An 11,747-nucleotide genomic window follows, 5' to 3' on the forward strand; every position below is an offset into this window, starting at 1 on the left:
CATGGTATAGAAGATAAGACAAGCAGTCACCAGGATAGGCTCTATTACCTGGAACAATACACCTCTGGTCAGCCCAAGGATCTGGTCCGTAGTTGTCTGCATATGGAAGCCAGAAGAGGCTATGCAGTAGCTAAGAGGTTGTTAAAGGAACACTTTGGCAATGAAATCAAAGTCACCACTGCTTACATGGAAAAGGCTTGGAACTGGACAAACATCAAACCCGATGATGGAAAGGGACTGGGTGGTTATGCACTCTATCTAAGAGGTTGCTGTAACGCTATGCAAGACCTACAGAACATGGAAGAGCTTAATCTTCCCTCCAACATAAAGCTGATCATGTCAAAACTTCCCTACAAACTAAGGGAAAAATGGAGGTCTATGGCATGTGATATTTTAGAGAGAAGTCACCTGAGGGCCCAGTTCAGTGACCTGGTAACGTTCATGGAAAAACAGGCCAAAATACTGCAGGATCCGTTGTATGGAGATATTCAAGATCCCCTGTACAACAAAAAGGTTTTTAAAACCCAAAACAGAAGCTGACTTTAAACAGCAGTTCAAGTCCAAGAGTAGGGGAAGCAGCTTTGCCACTACAGTAGCTGTAGTGGCAGATTGTGACTCTGAAAAACCTTTAAAAGAACAAACATTCAAAGTAAAGAGACCAGGCACCTACCCTTCTGATGCTCCCAGTATCTCATGTATATTTTGTGCTGGTGCGCATTTATTGGTCGACTGCCAACAGGTGAAGGCACAGCCACATGAATTCAAGGTTGAGTTTCTGAGATCAAAAGGCCTTTGTTTTGGCTGTTTGATGAGAGGACACTTAAGCAGAGAATGTAAAAGAAGGATGACCTGTCAGAGCTGTCAAAGAAAGCACCCCACTATCCTGCACATTGAAGGAAGAGAGAGATTTAGATCTCAAAAGGCAGATATGAGTGGTGTAGCAGTAAAGCGGGAGGAGACTGTCAGCAGTGCTCTTGTTTCACTGGAAGCTGGTGAAGATACCGGGGCCGGTACAGATTGTGCACTTGCAATTGTGCCAGTTCAAGTAAAGGTGGCAAATGGAAGCAAGTCTGTGTTAACCTATGCGTTTCTCGATTCTGGTAGCTCAGCAACATTTTGTACGGAGAGACTCATGAGGCAGTTGCAAGCTAAAGGCAGTGCGACTGAAATTCTGCTACGCACAATGGGGCAGGAGAGTCCTACCAAGAGCTTTGAGATATCTGGATTAGAGATTGGCAATGTGGAAGGCGACACATTTCTTGCATTACCAAAGGTCTACACCCAACATAAGATCCCAGTGACAAGAGAGAACATTCCCACTCAGAAAGAGCTCAAAAGGTGGCCATACCTGAAAGAGGTTCAGTTGAAGGAGATTGATGCTGACGTCGAACTTCTGATTGGCGTAAATGCTCCAAAGGCAATGGAACCCTGGCAAATCATAAATAGCCAAGGCAACGGACCGTATGCAGTGAAAACCCTCTTTGGATGGGTGATGAATGGTCCTCTCAACAGTTGTACCATGGCAGAAGAATCCGGGCGTCCACGGTGATGGCCAATCGTATCTCAATGGCCGACCTGGGGGTTCTTCTTGTAAATCAGTACAACCATGACTTCCCTGAGAGAGAGTATGAAGAGAAAAGTGAGATGTCAGCTGAGGATCGTAGGTTTATGGAGATAGTATCAAGCTCCATAACCCTCAAAGACCATCACTACTACTTACCGTTGCCCTTTCGCAACAAAGATGTAGTCCTGCCAAACAACCGTGACATGGCAAAGCAGCGGGCTCTAAATATTATCAGGAAGTTCAAGAAGGACAAAGGTTACGCTGCAGAGTACAAAGGCTTCATGGAAGAGATGATAACAAAAGGTTACGCCGAGAAGGTACCACAAGAACAGCTCCTCAGAGAGAAAGGCAAGGTATGGTACATACCACACCATGGCGTTCACCATAAGCGCAAAGGAACGATACGAGTGGTGTTTGACTGTTCATCATCCTATAAAGGTACATCTCTTAACAGTGAACTCCTTCAAGGCCCTGACCTGGCAAACACACTTATAGGAGTCTTGCTAAGATTTCGGCAAGAGCACATTGCCATGATGGCAGACATCGAAGGAATGTTCCATCAAGTACGTGTCCATGAAGATGACTTAGACTTCCTGCGATTCCTATGGTGGCCGGATGGTGATACTAACAAAAGATTGGAGGAGTACAGAATGACAGTACATATTTTCGGTGCTATATCCTCTCCAAGTTGTGCAAACTTTGCACTGCGAAAGACTGCAGAAGACAACTGTGAGGGGTACGATGAAGAGGTGATTCAAACAGTCAAGTCCAACTTCTATGTTGATGACTGCCTCAAGTCAGTGGCCACAGAAGAACAAGCCATAGCTCTCACAAGAAACCTCAGGGATGTGTGCTCTCAAGGTGGGTTCAAATTGACCAAGTGGGTCAGCAACAGCCGCACTGTTCTAGCTTCTATCCCTGATGAACACAAAGCCAAGCAGATAAAAGAACTGGACCTGGACAGAGAAAAGCTGCCTGTTGAAAGAGCACTTGGAATCCGATGGAACATTGAAAGGGATGTGTTTAACTTCCAGGTCACTGTCAAGAACAGACCCCTTACAAGAAGAGGTATTCTCTCAACTGTCAGCTCTATTTATGATCCATTAGGTTTCCTCGCCCCATTCGTATTAAAGGCAAAGCAAATTCTTCAAGTGCTCTGCAAGCTAAAGTGTGGATGGGACGAAGTCATCCCTGAAGAACACTCTATTTCATGGAAGAGATGGCTCTCAGAGCTGGACCAGCTCTCCAGATTCCAGATCAACAGGTGTATGATGCCGGAGAACTTTGGTCAAATCAAGACCGCACAGCTGCATCACTTCGGTGATGCAAGTGAACAAGGTTATGGCACGGCAAGCTACCTTAGGTTCACAAACGTTATAGAAAAGGTCCACATCGCATTCATACTGGGGAAATCAAGGGTGACTCCACTCAAGCAGATGACGATCCCCAGACTGGAACTTGCTGCAGCAACATTGGCAGTGCGAGTGGACAGGATGTTAAGGTTGGAGCTCCAGATTGAACTTGAGGAGTCAACTTTCTGGACAGACAGCCAGTCGGTGCTAAAATACATCCGCAACGATACCAAGAGATTCCATACTTTTGTGGCTAATAGGGTTGCTATGATCCGTGACCTATCGAAAGCAAAACAGTGGAGGTATTTGAACTCCAAACACAACCCAGCCGATGATGCCTCAAGAGGATTACATGTTGAAACTTTCCTGAACTCAAAGAGATGGCGCAAAGGACCAGAATTCCTGGAGAAAACAGAAACACAATGGCCGAAAGTCCCCGAGGAGCTTGGCTCCATCCCTCCAGATGATCCAGAGGTGAGAAAAGACGTCATCGTAAACAGTACATGTGTGGAAGAAAAGAGTCCGACCAGCAAACTGATTGAGTACTATTCAACATGGAACAGCTTGAAGAAAGCAGTTGCCTGGATGCTGAAACTGAAGAGACTTCTACTACAGTTAAGCCAGAAAAGGAAAGTTCTCACCCAAACTGATCCAGGATCAGATCAGAGTCTGACAAACTCACTGAAGGAACAAATTGACAAGTTCAAACTGACGTTTGGAAAAGAAAGTCTGTCTGTAGATGACCTAGATGAAGCAGAAAAGGTCATCATTCGATTTGAGCAACGACAGCACTTTAAACAAGAAATTGCACTAGCTGTAAAAGGAAAACAATGTGCCAAGAGAAGCGGCTCAATCTGTAAGCTTGATCCAATAGTTGACAATGGCATTCTGAGAGTAGGAGGAAGGTTAAGCAAAGCTGCTATGCCTACGGAACTAAAGAATCCTATAATCCTGCCCAAAGACTCCTACATCTCCAAACTGATCTTACTCCACATCCATGAGCAGGTTGGCCACTCTGGGAGAGGTCACATGCTTTCTAGACTTCGCCAGCGATATTGGATACCCTGTGCCAACTCCTTAGCAAGGAAGATCCTTAAGAGCTGTGTCTTCTGCAGGCGGATGCAAACTAGAGCTGGGGAACAGAAGATGGCTGACCTTCCACAAGATCGGGTAGCACCTGATTTGCCGCCTTTCACCCATGTGGGCATAGATTACTTTGGCCCCATAGAGGTGAAGCGAGGCCGCGTTCATGTGAAGCGGTATGGTGTGATCTTTACTTGCCTTGTGAGTCGAGCTGTCCATCTAGAAGTTGCTAGTTATCTGGATACTGATTCCTGCATCAATGCCCTGCGCAGGTTCATCTGTCGAAGGGGCCCAGTAACAAGTATCAGAACAGACAATGGCACCAACTTTGTTGGAACACACAGAGAGCTAGGAGAAGCTCTGAAAGAGCTGGATCACAACAAGATTCAAAATAAATTACTGAAGGAAGGAGTGACATGGTCATTCAACCCTCCCTCTGGAGCCCACCATGGGGGTATGGGAGAGGTTGATCCGACTGGTGAAAAATATCCTCTATTCAGTCCTTAAAGAGCAAGTACTGGATGATGAGGCTTTGCAGACAGCCTTGTGTGAAGTTGAGGCGATTATGAACGACAGACCAATCACTACTGTAACAAATGACCCTAACGATCTAGAACCCCTGACTCCGAACCATCTGCTTCATCTGAAAGCAAAGCCAGTCCTGCCACCAGGACTATTCCAGAGAAGTGACCTATACTCACGAAGGAGATGGAAGCAAGTACAATATATCACTGACCTCTTCTGGAAGAGATGGATCAGGGAGTATCTTCCACTTATGCAGGAGCGGAACAAGTGGAACAAAACTAAGAGAAACTTCAGTCCTGGTGACCTTGTGGTCATCGTTGATGACACCGCCCCAAGGAACTCTTGGCTAATGGGGCGTGTGGTGAAGGCTTTGCCAGGGGCCAAAGGTCTTGTCCGGAGCGTCATGGTTAAGACTAAGACCAATATCCTACAGAGACCTATCAATAAACTCTGTCTGCTCCTTGAGGCGACGAAGTGAGACACACACACACACACACACAGTGCTCCATCTTTGAATCACGTGCACCTCTGATTCGTTGATGTCGTACTCTTGACATTTTTTGGAAGTTGAACACCTTTACACTTCAACTCAGACTGAGATCTATGGACTATTTTCCTATATGGCACCTTGTATATTTGTATATAGCTATGAACTGTAATGGTGCTCTGGTATAGAATGTTTTTGTATTGGCTCTACGTTTGAATATTAAGTAATTGTTGTGCATTCAGTGCAGTCAACAATTAGGGGCCGGTATGTTAGAGCCGATTTGGGCATATTTTGTATAAAAGACTGAACATACTGAGCTCCATGTACATTTGTGTAAATATATTAAATATTAATGTATATGATGAAATATTAGGTACGTACCTTTATGATTTATTTACCGGATTGAGATATATTCATTTGTTATTAGTGTAACTCAGTTTTTGGCCCCCCTCTTGCCCATTCATTGTACTGTGTTAATTGTGTTAGTATAAAGGCAGGAAGTTGGGCCTTTGGGGGAGGAGTCCTTGCTAGATGCGGGAGCGGTATAGTTTTTTGACCATATAGACATACAGAAATACAGACAGACAGGTCATATTATATTATGTATTTGCATTTCAAGTAATCTCTGCTTTAAGTTGATTGGAGAATACCTTTTTGTTAGATAAGAAGAATAAACATTTTTTGTTGCACTATATCCCTGGATCTCATTGAATGTTTGGCCGTTTGGAAACGTTGAGTGTGGACTGTATGCGTCCGAAACAACCCCGCTTCAGGCTAGGGCAGTGGCTATGGTAAAGAGGAAAGGAAGCCACTACAACACCGATAAGTAGGAACGCACTAAATATGACATTAGACAATGCCATGATAGAGTAATTTAGCCAAGACCGTGGATGTATCTAGAATACAGTCCAATTAGATGATTAAGGTGTGGTAACTATATTTTGTTTATCTTTTGTTTGTGTTTTTGTTCATTTTTACTTTCATTTTCTTTGACTTAGGAAGTGATAGTGCCACAAACAAGTTCCCCATAAAACCACAAGTTAGTGCCAAACGCCGCTCATTTGAGGAAGAAATATAATGATGTATTTCGTGAGTTTACGTGCGTTGTTAACATCTGCCTAAGTTACTGCCCAGATCTACCAGCCTGGACGACCCGACAACGGGTCCGGAACGGCGATTGCCAACCCGGACATCCCCTGCCCATTCTTGTGGTGGTATGCAGCTTGCAGAAACCCTACCAGGGTAAACCACCAGAGGGGGACCGCAACGATGATCCACAACCAGGACATCCCGTGGTGGTTTTTATGGTGGGTTGCAACTTGTAGAATACTTCCAAGGTTGAACCCACCAGAGGGGGACTGTCATGACTCTCTCCTTGGTGAGGATCAAAGGTGCCAGATCAGCTTGGCAAATGGCTGACAGATAGCCAGACCCCCCCCACCCCCTCTCCCACAGGAGAGGAGAAGGGGGAGTTGGGCCGGTTTTATGACTTAACAGCTGGTCATAAATAGTTTGCAGAAAATTATTGCTTTTGGTCTCTAGTATGGGAAGAAAGAAATCTCTTTGTTACAGAGAGACTCTTGCCGCCTAAAAACTCTAACGTCAAAAGATTGGATATTGGAACATTATTCCTGACCTCCAAATGATTGGAATGGTCAGTGGGAATCTAAAGAATAATCATGTCATATTGTTTATTATTTTGTGATGTCATTAAGGATGGTATCAAGAACTGTAACTCGTAAAGTGTACATATTCTATCTATCAAGTTTACATCTAAATGTTGTATAAAATATATGACTAAGTATGAGAGTATTTTGGTGAAGATAAGAATGTGATTTTAGTCTTCTAATGAGATAATAGTTTTTCATATAAACTTTGCACAGTGATTAGCCACGCCCCGAGTGACATCAGAGTTTGTGTCATCATGATGGAACGCCCCTTTTACCCAGAGAGCATAAAAAGCCTTGAAAAACAAATCAACCTTTAGACCACAAAATGTGAGAGTGGCGACTGCACGTTTAGAATGGTTAGAACTTTGAATCTAAGACCAGGAAGCGTGGAGCTGTGGCTACAAGGCTTAAAATGGTTAGACCAGAAAGAAAAGAAAGGTATCGATATATAACATATATATATCTTCTAAGAGTTTAATTCGGGAGATGGTAACTCGTTAAACAACTTATTCCGTGGTGCCCCAAATTCCTAATGAGTTAATTGTTACATGATTAATTTAGTCGAGTAACAATTTAACATAGTCAATTGATTTGATAAATAACAGTCATCACACGAATGCAAGTCACGTCACGACAGTATAAAATATAATGGAGCAATATCATTTTTAATAAGATCATATTTGAGAACTAAGAATAACCAAAATAAAAACTAGACAGTCAGGGAGAATCAAAAATTCCAAAAATGGCATGGGGCCCCCATTGATTTTGTTATAATGTTTGAGTCACTCAGATAGTACGAAAAAGTACAAAAATGTATGCACTCACTGCTGTAAGTCGCTCTGGATAAGAATGTATGCAAAACAACAACAAATTTAAATGAAATAAGAACACGACATAAGCCATGGGATAATGTGTAGAATTGCAGGAAATTAGCTTTAAAACTGTACATTTTCTCTCCGCCCCATGGCAAAATGTGTAGAATTCCAGGAAATTAGCTTTAAAACTATAAAATGTTCTCTCTGCCTCATGGCAAAATGTGTTGAATTGCAGGAAATTTGCTATAAAACAGCAAGATGTTGTCTCTGCGGCCAAGAGGGCCTCTAAAACCGTTCCATTGGCCACGCCTACTAACATCATAGGGGAAACACTGTTCTGGGTATCTTGGTTAATTATATTAATCTCCTTTTCAATGCCCTCTAATCTATTATGCCCCATTCATTTAATCTAGCCTATAGGCCTAGTCATGGAATTGAAGGCCTACCTCCAAGAACCTACACCAGTCCCAAGGCGGACGAAAAGGAGATAGCCACAGGTCAACAACAAGAAAGGTAGCTACTGTATGATTTTCAGACATTCATAACAAATCGAATGTACCTATATGGACTTAAAACAGTCTACCAAAACTGTCTACTGATAATGACGATTGGTTGTATTTTGTCTGTGCTGTATCCTTAATCATCTCGTCAACATCTACCCTCCTTAGATTGGAAGAGGAAAATGGCTTATAAGCCATGGCTACAAGTAAGTATTCCACTCAGGTAAAACAACATAGCAGTGCTACACATTCACTCGTTTCTAAAACGTTACTGACAGTTGCAACAGTCACCTGACATGCATGGCTCTTCCCCACAGGACAGCTCGGCCGAGAGCGACGTCGATCGCCGCGTGACCCAAGACCGCCAGCATCCGTCCATTCAGGTAAAACAACATAGCAATTGAAATTGCATGAACTTAGAAGGTAGACTGACACCATTAAACAGTAGGGAATGGGTCACAGAAGGGACTTGAACTCTCAACCTTTGTGGCGAAAAGTAACTGCAATGATCACTTAGCCGTCCTAGAAGTTGACAGGTTTTTAGGTAAAATGGGAATGTAGTTCCTCAACAGGTCAGATATTTGGGGGTGGTGTTTAAAATATCCACAATGCAATATATTTAATGCTGAGTCCCTAACAGAGACTCATATGGTCACATAAAAAAAAAATACAACCCTGGTATGGCTTTGGCAAGGATCAAACACCCAACCTTCTGACTTCAAAACAGAAACTCTTACCACAAGACTACAGGGTAGGCTCAATATATGGGAAGAATACCAAACTACAGGTTGATGACTGAGAGGTGCAAGCCAACAACAGTTTTTGTTCGCTGTCTTCTCTGTTTCATTATTCTCCTCCTGCATTTGTCTACTTTCTGTTCCATTGTCTGTTTCTTAGTGATCTGCCTTCCTTCATGTTAACACTACGGCTATAAGCCTCCTTCTGACCTGGGTATCTGTTGTGCTTACAGGAAGACAACGCAGGTGGGACAACACAGATGGACAAAGCATGGACATCATAAATCAAGTCGGAGGACAAGGAGGGGGGAGAAAAGGCAAAATCTATCCAAATGCAAAAATTACTGAAGATGAGTCTCTGCTCTCACTACTCTGCTATGCTCTAAGACACATAACCACCAAGATAGCTCTCAGTGATTTATTGGACATTATACATCTCCATTGTCCAGAGGGGACAAACGGCGTTCCTAACAGTCACTTTTGAAATGCAGTATATTTGTCGAACATGCCAGTATTTCAGATCATTGCACATCATGTGGTTGCCTCCCTGGGGATATGCCATCTCTTGTCAAGAGTGGATCAGTGTTCATGAAATTGTCAGTCAAAAAACAACTAGAGGAAAAGTTATCAGACCCCAAATTCTGCGAAGCATTAGAATATAACTATTCTAGGTCCAAGAGCAGTTCAGATAGTATAGATGACATCTATGATGGTGCACTATACAAGTCAATAGATACCCTTAATGACACTGATTTAATAAACCTTTCACTCTCATGGAATGTGGATGGCATTCCAATATTCATGTCCTCCCACATCTGGCCCCTACAAGTCACAGTTAATGAACTTCCCCCAAATCTAAGAGCGAAGCACATCATTCTTGTGGGGCTGTGGGCCAAAGAGTCCAGAAATGAATTATTTCCTTCAGCCCTTTGTGGATGAGTGTGTTTCACATGAGGGTGAGGGCTTAACATGTCAGTTGAGAGGGACACCCACAAATGTATGTGTGTACAGTTTGTATTTGTGATTCCCTTGCTCGCTGCAAAGTACAATTCAATGGTGAACATGAGTGCAACTGGTGCTATCACAAAGGAGAAGTGGTAGAAAAGGGTAATGGGTTCACTAGTGTATCCGCTTGTGAGTGAGCCAGAGCCACGCACAGACACTAAACACCGCAGAGATGTTGCCTTGGTGGTAGAGTCAGGGAACATCATACATGGTGTTAAGGGCCCATCGCCTTTAATGTTCCTGAACTGTTTTCAACATGATTGCAGGGTTTGCTTTTGATTACATGCACATTATCTTACTTGGCATATGTCGGCAAATTACTACACTGTGGTTTGAGTCCAAATATCACCCTGAGTCCTGGTACATTGGAAGAGAAATAGAGCGCATAAACAAAAGATTGCTTGCCATAAAACCACCTGTAAATGTGACAAGACCACTACGCTCAATTCATTTACTCAAATATTGGAAAGCCACAGAGTTCCAACACTTCCTGCTGTTCTATATCCTCCCCTGTATAAAATGGGATTTTACCCAGGCAGTACTTACACCATTTACTGCTACTGGTGCAGGGTACCTACTGAAAGACACGGTTACATTGATATGGCTGAGATGTTCTTACGAGAATGTGTTATTAGGTTTGAACAATTGTATCGGAAATGTCATGTCAGCTACAATGTTCACATTCTTTTGCATGCACCTACATCTGTCCGAAACTGGGGACCTTTGTGGGCTCAAAGTGCATTCATCTTTGAAAGTAGTAATGGGAAACTTGGTAAACTCTTCCATGGCACTCAAGGTGTACCAGGACAAAGAGTGGAAATGTTCACCATCTACCAACACATCCCGAGACTACTCACTATTACATTCAGCACAGAATCAAACCAAGCTAGCTAAAGGTTCGTTGAAGAAATGTTAAGGGGCTATAAACTTGCCAACAAATGTGAAAAAAAGAAGAGTGTATCCTGTTGCACGGAACCCTACATCAAGGGAGGCTTTTCTCCTTGGTGAGTCAGACGTTACTTACAAAGAACCATGTAAATTTCACCACAGAGCGATCGTTAATGGGAATCGCATTCATTCCAAAACACAGACATCCGTACCACCTGTGTTTACCTGAAAGACATCCCAGGTGGACAAGGGAACTACATCTGTTTACAGCCCAACAAATGGGAGGTAGACTGAGAAAGGGTTGAACCATTTAACGTAACTGTATACAACTTTTTTTGACATCAGAGTATGTATGATTGAAGGTGTTTCTTAAACTGGCAGCATGATATATAAATGCATTATTACATTGACATTATTACATTGACTGAACTGTGGGCCTACTGAAACCGGGGAAGCAGGTAGCTTAGTGGTTAAGCACGTTGTTCCAGTAACCGAAAGGTCGCTGGTTCTAATCCCCGAGCTGACTAAGTGAAAAATCTGTCGATGTGCCCTTGAGCAAGGCACTTAACCCTAATTGCTCCTGTAAGTCGCTCTGGATAAGAGCGTCTGCTAAAATGTAAATGTGTTGGTATCTATCAAATAAAAATAGCATACACTATTGCATGTGGACATTGTCCTTTATTACATTTCTCATCTGCTGAGTTCAAACGTCTGATGCTCCACTATATTTCAAACATCTCTTTATCTGTTGTCACGACATACTGTATCTCAAATCCTGTAGTTAACTTGAAATTGCCATATCCTGCAGGAATGTGCATAATGAGACAAGACAGTCCGGGGTTGGTGGTAATGATCAAGGTCAGTGATGCCTAGAAGACCGGTGACGTAGACCTCCGGAGCTGGTGAACGGAATGAGCAGCAGTACCGGGGGGATCCGTGACAGTACCCCCGACGCACTGCACCAGCAGCGGGACGACACCAGCTTTCGGGATGACCACAGGAACGCGGTGAGGGTTGGTCAGGGCGCCGACGGTGAAAATCCCTGGTCAGCGAAGCGTCCAGGATGTCCACCGCAGGAACCCAGCACCGCTCCTCTGGGCCATACCCCTCCCAGTCGATGA

At 43.4% G+C, this 11,747-nt stretch overlaps 1 long non-coding RNA gene across 1 annotated transcript; it reads left to right on the top strand.

Moving 5' to 3' along the window:
• The first annotated feature begins 5,800 nt into the window (after positions 1–5,800).
• Positions 5,801–11,137, top strand: LOC121581499. Its single transcript, XR_006003213.1, has 5 exons — positions 5,801–6,318; positions 7,910–8,009; positions 8,165–8,202; positions 8,314–8,379; positions 8,967–11,137. It is a non-coding gene; the product is annotated as an uncharacterized LOC121581499 (long non-coding RNA).
• The last annotated feature ends 610 nt before the right edge of the window (positions 11,138–11,747 follow it).

This window comes from Coregonus clupeaformis, chromosome 14, assembly GCF_020615455.1.
Source record: "Coregonus clupeaformis isolate EN_2021a chromosome 14, ASM2061545v1, whole genome shotgun sequence".
In the NCBI taxonomy this organism is placed as follows: Eukaryota; Metazoa; Chordata; class Actinopteri; order Salmoniformes; family Salmonidae; genus Coregonus; species Coregonus clupeaformis.